The sequence below is a fragment of the Dendrobates tinctorius genome, unplaced genomic scaffold, assembly GCF_039654945.1.
Source record: "Dendrobates tinctorius isolate UK_male_01 unplaced genomic scaffold, ASM3965494v1 ptg000028l, whole genome shotgun sequence".
Lineage (NCBI taxonomy): Eukaryota > Metazoa > Chordata > Amphibia > Anura > Dendrobatidae > Dendrobates > Dendrobates tinctorius.
Window position 1 is genome coordinate 286,539 of NW_027361696.1, and position 18,812 is coordinate 305,350.

General features: G+C 45.1%; 1 protein-coding gene across 5 annotated transcripts in view; it reads left to right on the forward strand.

The window, feature by feature from the left end:
• LOC141085029 (CMP-N-acetylneuraminate-beta-galactosamide-alpha-2,3-sialyltransferase 4-like) overlaps positions 1-18,812 on the forward strand; it is a 165,444-nt gene that overhangs the window by 31,832 nt on the left and 114,800 nt on the right. For 4 of the 5 annotated variants that reach the window (XM_073569962.1, XM_073569965.1, XM_073569966.1 and 1 more), the window contains exon 2: positions 13,247-13,583. The gene's annotated coding sequence lies outside the window, so the exon portion shown is untranslated. The remainder of the gene's footprint in view (positions 1-13,246; positions 13,584-18,812) is intronic. The other variant, XM_073569964.1, reaches the window with a different exon arrangement.

Consider the following 18,812-nt stretch of genomic DNA (forward strand, 5'->3'; position numbering starts at 1 on the left):
GACATTCAGTCTCACACCGGATGTCAGACCAGATACTATAATAGGTTGTTTGTTGTGCTGACCTCTAGTGGCTAAAACAGTAAATGCAATATTGCTTAATAAAAACATTGATTCCAGTTACCATAAAAATGTTTTTAAATTTATTTTTTTAAGCCATATGTTGGTTATAGAGATATTGCAACATTGAATTCATAATAAACAATTGACTATAGGTCTATATCCCCATAGTTTGTGGAAATTGAGGCTCTACTACACAGATCATTGTATGCTTTGCTGTGTACAATATACTAGCTGTAGAAATGTTTTCCCAATAGGGGTTTTAGACATAGGATGCCATTAGAAGGCCTACAGAGACTCCACTTTATGCAGTCCATGAACTTTTAGGATGCCTTAAATATTTAGGATTATTTAATAAAATTTTGGACTCCACGTAGACGCCATGGAGCTGGAAGCGAGTCTTGAGTACGATTAAACACATCTTTAGATTTTAATCAAGGTGTCTTGCAGAGTCACAGAATGGAGGGGCAGGAGCTGAAAAACCCACCCAGGTTCTTACCCAGATGCTACACCTGCAGAACCCGCTGTAGACTATCCTCAGACAACGCGGAGCTAAAAGGCTCAGTGCACGTTTCACCCACTAGTTTTGCATGTCTCCGCCTTCCTTACTGGTGATTGACAGCGCTGCCTTGTCTGGAGTGAGCACTATCTCCATAGAGTTCAGGCAAACAAGTACTGTCAATCATGAGTGAGGGAGGCGGGCACATGCAAAACTGGTGGGCGGAGCAGTGCGCTAAGCCTCTTGGCCACGCCCAAGGTGCACTGATTAATCTTCAGTTTGTGCAGAACAGATTAGATCACTGAGTGTGGGATTTCTAGAGGGGCTATAAAAGGCGGCGTGCTGAGTTTGTAAAGTCAGCTGTGGCTGACACACTCCCTTTAAAGGATAATCCCCTCTATTTTATGATTACAAGATTTCCACGACTCCGATCATGGGGCATGAATCACATCTGGGCGTCAATATCTCATGATCCAAGAAGTGAACACATTTCATTACTGTTCAGTGTCTTGTTATTAATGATGCCAGACAAGAAATCATAACGAGGGGGGCAGATAATTACCAAGTGGAGCTGGTATCCATTATTACTACACTTCGAGTAATGCTGAGCTTCGCTGCAGCTGTAGTCACATCATGTCTTCTACTCCACTCACATCCAGAGCTGCAGCAAGTCTGCCAGTCTCTTGTTAGGTTAGGTTCATACTGCGGTAAAGCAGCCCGTTCAACGCATAGCGTTGACGGGCTGCGTTAACGCTATAGCATAACGCGATCGCGTTATGCTATACCGCTAGTTCAGATGCTTCATCTGCGCTAGCGGTGACGGACCTTTGGACACTGCAGCCCGCGTCTGAGGCTCCGTCACTGAATGACAGCACATCGCTAGCGCATACCGCTTTATGGCATGCGTTGAGATGCGCCCGATAATGGGGGTTAATGGCAGCGTTAACGGACAGCGTTATGCCGCGGTGTAACGCAATCCGTTTAACGGACTGCCTTAACGCAGTGTGACCCCAGCCTTAGCTGTCAAGCAGCAATACTTACTGCCCCTTGCTGGTTGAGTGTGCAGAGCCTTGTTTTCCTTGATTGCTTTACTGTACACATTATTTCTCCCGTAAGGCAGAGCAACACAGCGTAGCACATTATTATAGGATTTTAGCAAAGCTGATGGGGTTACGTCTGTCACCTCAGTTCTCACAGATTTCATGTGTGTGCAGAATTGTGAATACAGCTCCAAATGGGACTGTGCAATAAGATACGAGGTATCACAACATTAGGCAGGACGACTAAGGCAAAGGGAAATATCCCTTTATGTATCTTACTGAATGTGCAGAGCGTGAATCTAATTATGTGTAACCAGAAGCAGATTATGGGAAGTTTATAAAGCAGATTTTTCTAAATGGAACAAATCTTGTGGTATAAAGTGAACGGAGAGAATATTTCAATCTGCATGGAAGTCACTACTCTGCTGCCAGTAATGTAAAAAGAAAATAATTTTGTCTTCAGAATTAGTCATTTCCGTCTTGAGAAGAATAATGGCTCATATTAATTCCTCCCAGAAGAGAGCGGGAGAAACAACATAATGTCCTCAGTATAAAGAATGATAGGATACAATTACTATAAAATTGCTCCCTACGTACAAGAATATAACTACTATAATACTGCTCCCTACGTACAAGAATTTAACTACTATAATACTGCCCCTATGTACAAGAATATAACCACTATAATACTGCTCCTACGTACAAGAATATAACTACTATAATACTGCTCCTATGTACAAGAATATAACTACTATAATACTGCCTCTATGTACAAGAATATAGCTACTATAATACTGCTCCTATGTACAAGAATATAACTACTATAATACTGCTCCTATGTACAAGAATATAACTACTATAATACTGCCCCTATGTACAAGAATATAACTACTATAGTACTGCTCCTACCTACAAGAATATAACTACTATAATACTGCTCCTATGTACAAGAATATAACTGCTATAATACTGCCTCTATGTACAAGAATATAATTACTATAATACTGCTCCTATGTACAAGAATATAACTACTATAATACTGCCTCTATGTACAAGAATATAATTACTATTATACTACTCCCTACGTACAACAATATAACTACTATAATACTGCCCCTATGTACAAGAATATAACTACTATAATACTGCTCCTATATACAAGAATATAACTACTATAATACTGCTCCTATATACAAGACTATAACTACTATAATACTACCCCCTATGTACAAGAATATAAGTACTATAATACTGCCTCCTATGTACAAGAATATAACTACTATAATACTGCCCCTATGTACAAGAATATAAGTACTATAATACTGCCTCCTATGTACAAGAATATAACTACTATAATACTGCCCCTATGTACAAGAATATAAGTACTATAATACTGCCTCCTATGTACAAGAATATAACTACTATAATACTCCTATGTACAAGAATATAACTTCTATAATACTGCCCCTATGTACAAGAATATAACTACTATAATACTGCTCCTATATACAAGACTATAACTACTATAATACTGCCCCTATGTACAAGAATAGAACTACTATAATACTGCCTCCTATGTACAAGTATATAACTACTATAATACTGCCCCTATGTTCAAGAATAGAACTACTATAATACTGCTCCTATGTACAAAAATATAACTACTATAATACTGCCACCCTTTACATCGACAGACATTATACATTTATTATTATGCCTCTCAGCAGTATTTGGTGTCATGTCAACATTTTCCCCCTGTGGTGCTGGGTCTTGTCAGCAGGTCTTGATGATATTTGCTATCACATGAGTATTTTGCCTTGTGTCAGTGTAGACATAATATTTGCTCTCAGGCTCTTTGTATCAGATGAGGAGTAATGTGATGTTTGCTGGGATCTAGGATTTCTCTGACTTCTCTTGGTTATCTCCTTTATTCTGCAGTAGAGGTGTCATGAATTGTCAGCTTGACACCTTGCAGTGTGATTGCGCTGATAAGGAGAGAGTTAAATTAACCCTTCACGGTTGAGCCAGTGATTTCCAAATTATTCCAGTGTTGCTAGCAACTCAAATGACCACACGGAGACGGGGTCTCTGTACGGGAGGATCGAGGCAGATCACTAAGCCCCTTTATTTTAGTCACATCTTTTATAATCTTTTGCTTAATTATGCAAGGTTCTCAAGTACCAATAGCATCATTTCACTTTATAAGCCAATAATATTGCAAGAAAACCGGAAACTACATATATGTCCGTATCCAAATAGAAAGTAGTATAATGGCATATTCAGAGCAATACACTCCCCCCCCCCCCCCAGCCCCTTATCTTGCACCTGATGGAAACAGTCTGGTTTCATGACAGGCCATGCCAATTATAAAAATTTATCTTACAACAACAAAAACGGAGAAACGAAACTTCAACTCTGATTTTAGTATTAACCCTTAACATTCCCCCCTAGATAAAATTTTTTTTAACACATATGCAGCATCAGAGGTGCTATCCCAAGCTAACAGCTTGAGGGGTACTGGTCTTCACATGACTGATGCCGTGTTACCAGTCATGGCTGTCGCGGCGCACCCATCCCCCCTGTATACTGCAGTTCACGAATAACAATTTTTGATGACGGTGATGGGGAGCTTTTGTAGGTAGCCATGTGCTTGGCTTCAACATCTTCATCAAGTAGCCTTTTGAGATCGGTGCAGAGAAGAGCAGGGGCAACGACACCTTTGGTATCATCATTAGCTGTCTTAGTGCAGAATTTCCTAATACATACAGAAATACACCAAAGAACAAGTTTTAGTATCACATATACAACAAGGATACAGGCAGCAATGTGTAACAAGCTTTGTAAGATCCCAGCTATTCAGCCCCCAATTCCCCTAAATCAATTGGCTGAATTGAAAAAGGAGAAGGTGTCTGAACAACCAACTGTCCTTATTACGATCACTGTCTTTATCGTATTAATCTCTGAGTCTTTGAATATCTTCTAACTTTAACTTTTAACTTCTACCAATAATAATATGAAAAATGCGGAAAACCAAAACATTATGCCCCTTCATTTGCTATTGGCTTGTTGGGTGATGAGGAGAACTTGATAGGGACCGTCATACAAGGGTTCTAGTCCGTGCTTCCTGACATGCCTTTTCACGACTACCAAATCACCAGGCTTCAGGTTATAACAGGTATCGGTTTCTGCTGAATCTGGAAAGGAAAAGAAAACTAGAACATAGGTGTTAGCAAGATTTTTACTAAGCAGAATAACATATTGAACAACACGGTCAGTCTCTTCTGATAACTGCTGAGGCTGGAAATTTGCAACTGGGGGCCTAGTACCAAACAATATCTCATATGGGGACAGGCCATGTTTTGCAATAGGGGTAGTACGAATGTGGTATAGTACAATGGGTAGGAGCTCCGGCCATGGAGCCGTAGTCTCCTGCATCATTTTGGTCAATTGTCCCTTCAGTGTGCCATTCAACCTCTCAACTTTCCCACTGGATTGTGGGTGGTACGGAGTATGGAGGGCTACAGTGGATGCAAGCATTGTCAGAACTTCTTGGTACACATGAGAAGAAAAGGCCGGGCCTTGGTCACTTTCAACAACTTCTGGAACCCCATATCTGCATATGACTTCCATCACCAGTTTCTTCGCTGTGGTCTTTACAGTCATGTTGGTAACAGGGAATGCTTCCGGCCAAATGGAGAACCGGGGCCCAGTAGAATTTTTGCACCAGTGCGAGGGACTGATTCTTTCCTCGATGTGTAGGTCCATGTGCCCATATGGCAATAGCAGGGTACATCCGCTTAGGGAGACACACAAGTTGGTCCTTTTTCCAGAGACCATTATCCATTCGTGCCCCATTAGTCTTCCATTGCTTCACCTCTTCCTTTGGAGACATTCTCTGCATCGTCATTAAGCAGTCTAGCGGGGTCCGACAGAAAACTTCAGTCTGTTGTAGATCATCAGGTTCTTGTAGGGTCAGTGCTTCTTGTAACTGTTTACGCTGAGAGCGTGTGGTCACCATAGCTGGTATGGTTGGTTCAACGGATAAGAGAGCGGCGGCTTTTGCTTGCATATCCGCAAATGTGTTGCCAACAGTCTGTGGACTGTTCCTAGGACCGTGCGCCTTAACTTTGATAATAGCCACCTGAGTAGGTAATTTGATCGAGTCCATGAGGGTTTTAACAGCTTCAGCATTTTTCACTGGGGTCCCAGCAGTAGTAATAAACCCTCGATTGGCCCATAGAGCCCCAAAATCGTGAGCAATACCAAATGCATACCGTGAGTCCGTGTATATATTAGCCCGTCTGTTCTTGGCCAAAGTACATGCAGTAGACAGAGCCTGGAGTTCTGCTTCTTGTGCTGACTGTGAGGGCGGGAGCGCAGCTGCGTGCACTACAGTGTCCTCTGTGGTAACAGCATATCCCGTGTGGAATCTACCAAACTCGTCAGCATATCTTGAACCGTCCGTGTATAACACCAGATCAGGATTTGGGAGTGGATTCTCACTGACATTTGGTGGAGTAGCTGTTTCTTCAGTCTGAAGTTGGGAACAGTCATGTTGGAGGTGATCCTCATCACTGCCATCTTTCCTTATAGTTCATTATACCGTCTTTCAAGGCGTTGTAAAGGGGTTGCATTATGCGGGATGCATCCGGTATCCACTGACAACAATAAGTGCATAGTCCAAAAAAACGCTGGAGTTCAGTTTCATCTTTTGGGAAAGGAAGGGAGCTGACAGCTATTTTTCTTTCTTCTGCGAGGTGTCTGACACCCTGAAGGAGACAGTGACCCAAGAATATCACTTGACCAAGGCAGAACTGAAGTCTCGAGGCCGAAACCCGACAGTTCAGTGCTGCCAGATACTTGAGGAGGCTAACAGTGGCAGTAATGGCAAAAGACACCTGCTCATATTTTTTTTTTTTGCAAACTGGTTGGGACTGTTTTGGGCCCCTTGTGACATAGCAGGGACGACAGTTAATATGGACAGTTAAGTGAATACAAATAGAAACTGGCAGTCTGGGTATAACGGAATGCTAAAGAAGGCATTGGTAAGATCGATAACTGTAAACCAAGCAGCATCCTGGGGTATTTGGGACAAAAGAGTATGTGGATTAGGCACCAGGTTTGAGAAACACTTTTACTGGTTCTACAGGCATTTTCCCTATATCATTTGGCCCTTTTGACAGGAGTTTAGATAGTATCTCTGAGAGGTATGGGGTGAGTTATTGATCCTCAGGCAATATTGGGGGTGGATCTGGGCCTATCAGGGCCATCATAACTGTAGGAAGGGCATGCAAAATACAGATTTTCTCACTGTCTTCATCTACATAGGGATTATATAACAAAAAAAAACCATCTGACCATCATCTTGGAATTGTATTCAGGAGCGGAACTGCGATAATAAATCTCTCCCTAGTAAATTTACAAGGCATGTGGGAGAGATTACAAACTGGGCAGTAACTTCGAGGAAGGGTCCCACAGAAATAGGGTTTATAAAAGTATATTAATTGGGTCTACCATCTACTCCGATCAAAACAGCAGGGGAATGACAATCTCTGATAGTGCTCGAGTCTGGCGCATCGCCAGAATTAGCAGGGAGGGGCTGAGGAGCAGGATTCCCAGTAGCTGAAGTCTGAGGGGGGGGGGCAGAGTTTGCTGTGTGCTCCAGTGATAAGAGATTGGCTGTGCACTCGCAGCTGCGGTGGGGGCGAAGGGGGATATGGTGTGAGCTAAGATGGGAGGGGGTACTGAAGCAGCTGCAGCTGTTAGCTTGCTTTTTTTTTTTCAAATCATCACTTTTAACTATTTCCCTGACACATTAACCTCGATCTCAGTGTCGTCTCCGTTAATCACATTCTCAATTCTCTCCTGTACCACAACACTTTCTGTCTTTTTCACAGTGTTAGACAATTTTCCTTTTTCCACATAGCAATAAAAACAATCAGAATTCACTTCCTCTGTTCTTCCTAACACCTTCGTCACACAATTCATGTGCAACAAGTTCCACCCAAACATCAAACTCACCCTCAACTCTTCAAAATCCCAAATCCATTTTCTAGAACCTACAGTCAAGCTCTAAGGTACATTCAGATCTGTTCAGACAATGAGGATAGAAAACTACAACTACTATCACGCCTATCCTCAAAAAGCCCTCTCTTGACCCATCCTCTGTATCCAGCTATCGCCCTATATCACTTCTCCCCTACGCCTCCAAGCTACTGGAACAACACGTCTACCTTGAACTGTCCTCCCATCTCTCTTCTTGCTCCTTCTTCGACCGCTTACAATCTGGCTTCCGGTCACACCACTCCACTGAAACTGCCCTTACTAAGGTCACCAATGACCTCTTAACCGCCAAGAGCAAGCAACACTACTCTGTCCTCCTCCTCCTGGACCTGTCGGCTGCCTTTGACACAGTGGACCATTCCCTATTACTGCAGACCCTCTCATCTCTTGGCATCACAGACTTGGCCCTATCTTGGATCTCATCATACCTAACAGACCGGACATTCAGCGTCTCCCACTCACACACCACCTCCTCACCTCAGAGACCTCTGCTCTCTCTCCTCATCTCGCCCCCTATCCGTCGGAGTCCCGCCAAGGTTCAGTCCTTGGACCCCTGCTCTTCTCCATCTATACCTTCGGCTTGGGACAGCTCGTAGAATCTCATGGCTTTCAGTATCACCTCTATGCTGATGACACACAGATCTACATCTCTGGACCAGATATCACCTCCCTACTAACCAGAATCCCTCAATGTCTGACTGCTATTACATCCTTCTTCTCCGCTAGATTTCTGAAACTTAACATGGACAAAACAGAATTCATCATCTTTCCCCCATCTCACGTGACCCCCCCAACGAACCTATCCATTACAGTAAATGGCTGCCCACTCTCCCCAGTCCCACAAGCTCGCTGCCTCGGAGTAATCCTTGACGCTGATCTCTTCTTCAAACCACATATCCAAGCCCTTTCCACTTCCTGCCGACTTCAACTCAAAAATATTTCACAAATCCGTTCATTCCTTAACCAAGAATCTGCAAAGACCCTAGTCCATGCCCTCATCATCTCTCGCCTTGACTACTGCAAACTCCTGCTCTGTGGCCTCCCCTCAAACACTCTCGCACCCCTCCAATCTATTCTAAACTCTGCTGCCCGACTAATCCACCTGTCCCCCTGCTATTCCCCAGCTTCTCCCCTCTGTCAATCCCTTCACTGGCTCCCCATTACCCAAAGACTCCAGTTCAAAACCCTAACCATGACATACAAAGCCATCCACAACCTGTCTCCTCCATACATCTGTGACCTCGTCTCCCGGTACTTTCCTGCACGCAACCTCCGATCCTCACAAGATCTCCTTCTCTACTCCCCTCTTATCTCCTCTTCCCACAATCGCATACAAGATTTCTCTCGCGCATCACCTCTACTCTGGAACTCTCTACCACAACAAATCAGACTCTCACCTACCATCGAAACCTTCAAAAAGAGCCTGAAGACCCACCTCTTCCGACAAGCCTACAACCTGCAGTAACCACCGACCGACCAAACCGCTGCACGACCAGCTCTACCCTCGCCTACTGTATTCTCACCCATCCCTTGTAGATTGTGAGCCTTCGCGGGCAGGGTCCTCTCTCCTCCTGTACCAGTTATGACTTGTATTGTTTAACATTATTGTACTTGTTTTTATTATGTATACCCCTCCTCACATGTAAAGCGCCATGGAATAAATGGCGCTATAACAATAAATAATAATAATAATAATCACTCAGAAAAACATCGCAGACCTCCAACCCATATTCCACAGAGACCACAGACTGAAAGCAATATTCCCGGAACTGCCACTTCTCTCCTACAAACAGCCTCCCAACCTAAGGAATATCCTTGTCAGAAGTACCCTCACATCACCTTCAGAGACAGGCACAGTCCCTGTAACAGTAAGAAATGCAAGACCTGCCCCCACATATCACCAACAGATAAAGTCCCCATACCCAACACAAATCAGGACTATAAGATCATGGACTCTTTCTCATGTCCATCCTTCAATGTCGTGTACATGACACAGTGTACAAGGTGCAATGCAGGGACATACATTGGGGAAACTAAGCAAAAGCTACAAACAAGGATGAATCTGCACAGACATACGATAAAGACTGAGCTGGACACACCTGTAGGGATACACTTCTCTAGACCTGGACACAGCTTGGCAGATCTAAAAGTCCTAATATTGAAAGGTCAGTTTTCATTTTTTTTTAAATAGTGACAGAGAAAGGAAGATTTGGGAGTTTAAATTTATAAATATGTTCCAATCGCTAACAATAGGACTGAATTTGACACCTGGGTTCATGACTCATTACATGGACACAGTTCACACCTCCACAAGAAGGTCTTCAAATCTCTAATAGAACACTTGGTCCTCATCTGCATATGTAACAAAAACCTTAATTTGATTTCCTTGGCATGTCTATAGCTAGCATCATCTCATGTCCTGTTGTAATTCCTATTTAAATGTTGCCATCTTTTCTCAGTGATTCACTTGTAATCTAGCCTGATGAAGGGGCCGCCTGAGCCCTGAAAGCTTGCTTGCAAATATAATTTCTCTGGTTAGCCAATAAAGGTATCACACCTTGAATAATTACATCTATTTTTCTGGCTAACACGGTACCACAATTTTATTTTGTATTATACATGTGCCAAGCCACAAAATTCTTCTTTTCCTTCCACAGATTCTCTCATTTACAGCTAAATACCCTTACTTCAATTGTGCACAATACTGGAGCGGCCGTCTCAGTTTGTTCCACCGGGTCAATAATCCCCCTCTGGGATTGCCCAAAATTCGTGGTACTCAGTGAAAGGAGGAGGGCGTCTCAGACTATCCCTCCGGACACCTCTGGTTATATATATATATATATATATATCTATATATACCTGAGTTACGTATCCTACCCATCTTCGATCACATGACCACCCTGATTACTAACAGTGAATTCAGGAATTCAGGATATTTTGACTATAAAGAGAGCCACAATCACTGGTCAAACCGGGGTGTCCGTCCCTTATGAGGTACGGTTCGAGCACTGGGCCCCCAACGGGACTGCACCTCTATATGATTCCACCCATGAATCACCCCACCAGGGGACAAACCTCAGATCCTCTTTGCAGCAACAAGCACAGGAAAACCACACCAACGGTCAGTCTGAACAGTATAACTGCCAACTTACCGTGGTCGTGGGGGGGTGATCAGTCCCAATTTTCCAGCACCTGTATCCGCTCCGAGGGTCCTTTGACTTGTTGTCCTCCGGGGGGCAGAGGTGTCCCTATTCAGGGGCCCCACGTTGCGCGCCAAGCTGATAAGGAGAGAGTTAAATTAACCCTTCACGGTTGAGCCAGTGATTTCCAAATTATTCCAGTGTTGCTAGCAACTCAAATGACCACACGGAGACGGGGTCTCTGTACGGGAGGATCGAGGCAGATCACTAAGCCCCTTTATTTTAGTCACATCTTTTATAATCTTTTGCTTAATTATGCAAGGTTCTCAAGTACCAATAGCATCATTTCACTTTATAAGCCTATAATATTGCAAGAAAACCGGAAACTACATATATGTCCGTATCCAAATAGAAAGTAGTATAATGGCATATTCAGAGCAATACACTCCCCCCCCCAGCCCCTTATCTTGCACCTGATGGAAACAGTCTGGTTTCATGACAGGCCATGCCAATTATAAAAATTTATCTTACAACAACAAAAACGGAGAAACGAAACCTTACATTGAATGGATAAAACGAAACTTCAACTCTGATTTTAGTATTAACCCTTAACAGCGCTATAGTGTTCTCTCGCGATTTCTTGCGCTATGTTATCACGGTACATATATGTGCCTATTACGGTAAGTTGTCTTGCTATAGTTATGTTTTATTTGAAGATTTTCCTGTCGATGGATGAGGTTTTCAAAGTCTGCAGGCAAAAAAAGTCTGAAATTACAAGTAACTTCATCTATATCAGAGGTCTGAAACACTTGGCCCCTGAGGCAGGCATCTGCGGCCCGCGGTGCTCCACATGTCTCACTCCCTGAGGCAGGGGGTAGGCACACATTCAGGAGCAGCGATGACATTGGCTGTTCTGTGTGCACACACTGCACAGGACCTGTGATGAGGTCACAGAAGGGGGAGGAGTTAGGGGTCACATGATCGGTGCCTCAGTGTGTCCAGGAGGCTGCTGTCTGTGTGCTGGTTGTCATGGTACTGGATGAAGGTAAGTTTATGCGTGGGGTCAGGAGGGGTTTACAGGGTGGATGAAGCGGAGCCGTGAGTGTATGAGGTGTAAGGAGCGGAGCCCTGTGTGTATGAGGTTGTAAGGAGCGGAGTCCTGTGTGTATGAGGTGTAAGGAGCGGAGTCCTGTGTGTACGAGGTTTAAGGAGCGGAGCTGTGTGTGTACGAGGTGTAAGGAGCGGAGCCATGTGTGTGTACGAGGCGTACGGAGCCCTGTGTGTATGAGGTGTACGGAACGGAGCCCTGTGTTTTCGAGGTGTGTGGAGCCCTGTGTGTACGAGGTGTATGGAGCGGAGCCCTGCTGTTTACGAGGTGTATGGAGTGGAGCACTGTGTGTTCGAGGTGTGCGGAGCCCTGTGTGTATGAGGTGTACGGAGCGGAGCCCTGCTGTTTACGAGGAGTATGGAGTGGAGCACTTTATGTTCAAGGTGTGTGGAGCCCTGTGTGTATGAGGTGTGCGGAGCCCTGTGTGTTTGAGGTGTGCGGAGCCCTGTGTGTATGAGGTGTACGGAGCGGAGCCCTGTGTGTTTGAGGTGTGCGGAGCCCTGTGTGTATGAGGTGTACGGAGCGGAGCCCTGTGTGTGCGGAGCCTTGCGAAGCCCTGTTTGTACGAGGTGTACAGAGCGGAGCACTGTGTGTACGAGGTGTACGGAGCGGAGCCGCGTGTGTACGAGGTGTACGGAACCCTGTGTGTATGAGGTGCACGGAGCAGAGCCCTGTGTGTGCGGAGCCCTGCGAAGCCCTGTTTGTACGAGGTGTACAGAGCGGAGCACTGTGTGTACGAGGTGTACGGAGCGGAGCCGCGTGTGTACGAGGTGTACGGAGTGGAGCCGCGCATGTACGGGTGTATTAAGTATGAAAGGAATGCGGCCCCCCAGCTCAAATTTTTTTTTATGTGCGGCCCATTTACTCTGCTGAGTTTGAGACCCCTGATCTATATCGTTTTAGAAAATAGAAAAATTACAAAAAAAAGCATAAAAAGTGCATAAATAGTGCAAGAAACTGAAATTAGCTAATTGCTGCAGAAATGATGCTGAAAATCAGCAGCATGAAAAACTCGCAAAGTCTGCACACTCAGGAAGGAACGAGCGGGGGACATTTGCATTAAATTTGTGACTCTCTACTGTACATATAAATCAGATGTAAACATGTGGATTACAAATTAACGCGCCTACATTGACAAACAGGAAAATAACAGGCGAACAAGTAGCAAATAGACATCAAGATAGGCTCAACTTAAAGGAAGAAATGGATGCAAAATAGAAAGAAGCAACTTAAAACAGGAAAAACTAGACAAAAAAATAATAGGTACAGATGAAATAATGACTCGGTCCCCGTCTGCGGCAGCACAGACCCTGTATTCATTGTGTTTCTCTCCCATCAGGTAGATTCATGGTGGAAACATCTGCGAACATTTCTATGTACAACTCTGCAGCCCTGAATATTCTAGAAACTCTGGAACATTGTCACTACCGTCTTGAGTTGTTGAACAATTCCTTCTTCCAGTCTGGGGCCTCTTACCCATCGCTCCACCTGGACATTGGGACAAATGTCTGCACCGTCCATAATCCAAACCCTGGAGCCATCGCAACGTTATAACCACAGTGATATAAAGTACCCAGCATTGTAATACTTGACCAGGAGCCGCCTGTCAATAGAGAAGGAAGGGACTGGCCTCCAGAACCGCTGCTTCTTCTGGACCCGCACTCCATAACCTTCAGGTAAGGTGGTAATGGGGCTTGCTCTTCTCTTTGGATAAGCCCCTTTTGTTGCAATGATTCCTAGAGAATTTGGTGATCCTAGTGTTGGGATCACCAGCTGTCATTTGGGGAAACTTGGTTGTCAGTGGTCTGATCTTCTGCAGCGCCTCCACTGGTGAGAAGAGGTAACACATGGTGGCCATTGAACAGAATAGTTGTGTGTTTGATGCAGGACAGTTGGGGTCCTCTGGAGCAGGGACGCTCTTTGTAGCCCCTATGTGTTCCTGATTTTCGATGCTCGAACCTCGTTTTAGTACTTTTATCTCCTGCACACAATCCTCCCATAGTCAGGAGACCCAACCACATGTTGGAGGGCAGGATATGCGGCAATTACCTACAACCTGCTGCCTGGGAATCAAATCACAAGGTCTGCGCTGCTTCGGAAGGTTTCGTCATGTGAGACAACGGGGCCATGATCCTACCTAAAATGTTGCTCATTTTCAGCTCCTCTTTGGAATGACGCCTGCACATTATGAGAGTTTAGGAGCGCCATCACGAGCAGATGATTGGAGGACGGACGTTTGTCAGGATGCTAATTCCAGATGATTGTTCTGGTGCAGTCACCTGGCGAACAGATCATTTACGGCAGAAAAAAATAACCATTATCGTCAGCGCGTCAATGCATGTGCACAGTACAGGAGACCAACCACTTGTGTATGGAGGACCGGGACTCAGTGATGGGGAATCGATAGGCTGTAATCAGCACATCTGAGTGCACTACTTGTATGACACCAGCACGGCAGAGCGCCACACTCAGGAGACGGAGCTCAGGGCACATCATGGCGCTGAGACTCTGTCTCCACTGTCTATCAAGCCAGGCTGTGCGGCACCATGGACCCACAGGCTACAGTCGAGTGAAACCACCCGCCAAAGCTCGCGCTTCATTATCAATTATTCCTTTTAATCCATATTGTCCTATGTTCCAAGAATGTGAATATCGGTGAATAATTACAGTAGTCTCAACTGGTGAACAAGGCGTCCAGGACTGGAGGCATCACATGTAGCTTCCAGGCTGCAGTAGAAGAATCATGGAGGATCCAAGTGCACGGAAGTGCAGTGCTTCAGACCGCACACGGGCGGAGACGCTCTCTGACGGCAGCGTTCCTGTGTCCACCTTTATCAAGCCTGCAATCCTCCCCTCGATCCCATCCTTAGATTGGCGCAGACCACATGACCCAGAACCAATGGTGGAGGTACTAAAACCTATAGGACACATTAAATATAAGTTATATCTATACATTCCACATAGTGTTAGCCATTGTCACAGTATATCACATTAAGGCTGGGGTCACACTTGCGAGAGCACTGCGCGAAACTCGCCTCAATACCCGGCACTGCCGGCGGCGGTTCGGATCGGAGTGTTCAGCTGCATAGAAAGACATGCAGCCGCACACTCCGGTCCCGAGTGCCGGTGGCAGTGCTGGGTAGTGAAGCGAGTTTCTCGCAGTGCTCTCGCAAGTGTGACCCCGGCCTAATGTGTCTATCTGTGTCTGGATTGCATCATAAAGAAACAAGTATTAGAAATATTGCACCTAAAACGCTCAGAAGACGCAACTTACAAGAGAACATTACAATGACACTTTTCATTCATCCATTATTCCTCACTTTTTATCTGGTTTACATCAGTCATAGATATTTCCTCTAGAACCACTGAATGGAAAGGTGGAGGTCCCCGAAACCTAGGAGCGCTGCCGTCAGTCGTCAGAGAGCGTCTCTGCCTGTGTGTGGTCTGAAGCTTGCGTTCCTGTGCGCTTGTATGACACTTCTGTAGCCTGGAAGCTACATGTAATGCCCCCATTCCTGGACGCCTTGTTCACAGGCGGAGACTACTGTAATTATTCACTGATATTCACGTTTTTAGAACATAGGACAATATAGATAAAAAGGAATAATGGATAATGAAGCACGAGCTGTGCCGGGTGGTTTCACTTCAGAGTATTTAGGCAGTTTCTTCGAGGAACGTCTCCATGACGGTAACTTTTGGTGTTGGATGAAACGTTTGTGGAGGTCGGTTTCTGGCCGGGCCTGCAGGGACACGCCCACTGGGCACTCGCAGTGCAATTTGCATATGGCTGAAAATAGGGATTGTGACTGAGTGCGGCTCCTATATTCCTTGGTCACAAGTGTTGTCGATTATTTTATGTAGATTCACATGTGAAGAAGAAGGGAATATTCTGTGTCCATGTAATAGAGGCGGAACGATCTGAGACTGATGGGAGTGATCATCCATGTGGTGAGCGCACTATGCAGATGTTGGGGTTCCTCGTGTGTATGTATCACCACGTATGAGGCCCAGGTATAATCTGCAGTCTAGCGGCCTGTGCCAGTGCCGTGTAACCCGATCACGTGGCAGAAGATGCCAGCGCCGTCTCTCCCACGCAGTGCTGGCATAACATTGACAACTGTGAAGAATTTAGCATTTTCTGTCTGACTAAAGCCCAAGTTAGGAAGTGACACCGACGGAAACTTTCCAAACTGTCTGCACTTTAATCAGCTGAAATACAAGTCACCGCCTAGGAGTGGCCATAACCGGCAGAATGGTGCCGTCTGCAACTGGGCGACAAACTGCCAGGGATGGAGAACTACAAAGCCCAGAAGTGGTACAGAGCTCCAACCTCAGTGCAGTCCTCCTTTCTCTGCAGTTAGCAGTGTAGCCAGCAGGTGGCAATGCCTGATGCTTCATTGCCACCTCTTGTGGCTCCGTGGCCTCATTATGGATCTGTCCTCGTTATGTCTCAGATTCACACATATGACGACATTTACGATTTATCATAGACATGACGCCCCTGAAACCTCGGCCTCCAATTAATGTAGTTAACACTTGTAAAAATATTTTGTTTATGAGTAAAAGTAAAAAACAACGGTGAAAAAGTATTTATGGCAGCAATTAGGGAGAAAGGCTGCGATCATCATCCACGTACAATTCTTATTTATATAGACACCAGATCCTGTACGATCCTGAGCTCGAATTTGGCAAATGCCCGATACACGCCTGACAACCAAATGTGGGGACAAGGATCTTATTGGTCTGGTTATTACAGTACAAGATAAGGGCCGACAGAAACCTCCAGCAGCCGCTCCCCTCCATGCTGAAAACAACACTGATAGGGACCACCCACCTGTGCCCCTATGCAGTGTAGTGCCCCCATATACTGTAGCGCCCCCATATATTGTGCCACCTTACAGTGTAGAGCACCCATACAGTGTAGTGTCCCCCATATACTGTAGTACCATCATATATTGTGCCGCCATACAGTGTAGTACCCCCATATACTATAGTGCCATCATATTGTGCTACTATACAGCGTCGTGCCCCATATATTGTAGCACCCCCACATATTGTGCCACCATACAGTGTAGTGCCCCCCATATACACTAGTGCCACCATACATTGTGCTGCCGCCAGTGTACAGCCCCCATACAGTGTAGTGCTCCCACATAGTGTAGTGCCTCATATACTGTTGTGCCATCATACATTGTGCTGCCATATAGTGTAGTGCCCCCATATATTGTAGTGCCATCATACATTGTGCCCCCATATAGTGTAGAGCCCCCATATACTGTAGTGCCATCATACATTGTGTCTGCATACAGTGTAGTGCCCCCATATAGTGTAGTGCCCCCATACATTGTGCCGCCATACAGTGTAGTGCCCCATACAGCTCTGGCATAAATTAAGAGACCACTGCACAGTTTTATAAAACTCAGCTTCTCTACATGTCTGATAGCCATTCCATTCCAGTGTCAGTTGAATTCCAACCAGAGTACACCTCATTCTACTTAATGTGCTTCTGATTAGGTGATCACCTGAACCAAATCTTATTTAACGAAGGAAAGTATAAAAAACCCTGCTGTGGTGATCACAATCCTCTTGCAATAGGACAAGCTGGATGGCAAAACAAGTGCTAGTAATATCCCAAAAGAAATAGGAATGAAAATATAACTTTTAACCATGCTGAAAGCGTTGAAAAGAAAAGTCTTGAGTGAGGAAAAGAAGGGCTCAATTCTTACTTTACAAGCAGAGGGATACAGTGAGCATCATGTTGCCTCCATCCTTCAAATTTCTAAGATGGCAGTCCATTACAACAAGGTCAAGCAGCAGACATTGGGGACAACAAAGCTACAGACCGGCAGAGGGTGAAAACGACTGTCCACTGACCGGCATGACCGGCATCTTATTCAAATGTCACTCAGCAACCGTAGGATGACATCAAGTGATCTACAAATGGAATGGCAAATGGGGTCAAGTGCACGGCAAGAACAGTTCGGAACAGGCTCCTAGAGGCAGGGCTCAAGTCATGTAAAGCTAGAAAAAAGCCTTTCATCAATGAGAAGCAAAGGAGAGCCAGGCTGAAGTTAGCCAAAGTCCATAAGGAGTGGACCATAGAAGACTGGAGTAATGTAATCTTCTCTGATGAGTTTAATTTCCAGCTTTGCCCAATATCTGGTCTTCTAATTATTAGACAGAGACCTGGAGAGGCGTACAAGCCACAGTGTCTTGGAAAAAACAGTCCTCAGAGTTGGGGAACTGTTATGAATGGGTCACCGAGGAGGATGGCAGAAATAGGCTAAGCCACCAGAAGACCAGTGAGGTTGGTAACTAAGCGGATTGCAGATCCCTGATCCTATCCGCATCACCGATCCTCCACTGTGAAATTTGGTGGAGGATCGGTGATGATCTGGGGATGCTTCAGCAAGGCTGGAATTGGGCAGGTTAATCTTTGCGAAGGACATATGAATCAAGCCGCATACAAGGTTATCCTGGAAAAACAGTTGATTCCTTCTGCTCAGGCAATGTTCCCTGTTGTGAATTCTCTTGCTCGGAGTTCTGAGCCAAAGCTCCCTCTGCTGGTTGCTGAGAGTAGTGGAGTTGGCCAGGTGGATGGAAGTTCCCCACCTGACGATGATAATTGGAAACCAGGGATTACTGGCTGGGAGCATATAATTGAGCTGGCTGCTCTTGGAGGTTGCTGGTGATTTCCTGATCTGCATGGTTCAGCTAAGTGATTCTTTTGCTAATCCTTTGCATCTAATCTGGTTGTGTCTTTTTTTTGCTTGCTGTTTTGCTGCTAGGGTTCAGCATGCTCCCTGCTGGGGGCAGCTCTGGGCCCTGCTTCATATGTTGCAGCTTGTTCAGTCCCCTGTTACATTAGTATCTTTTTGCTTGCTGCCAGTTTATACCAGAGTGCT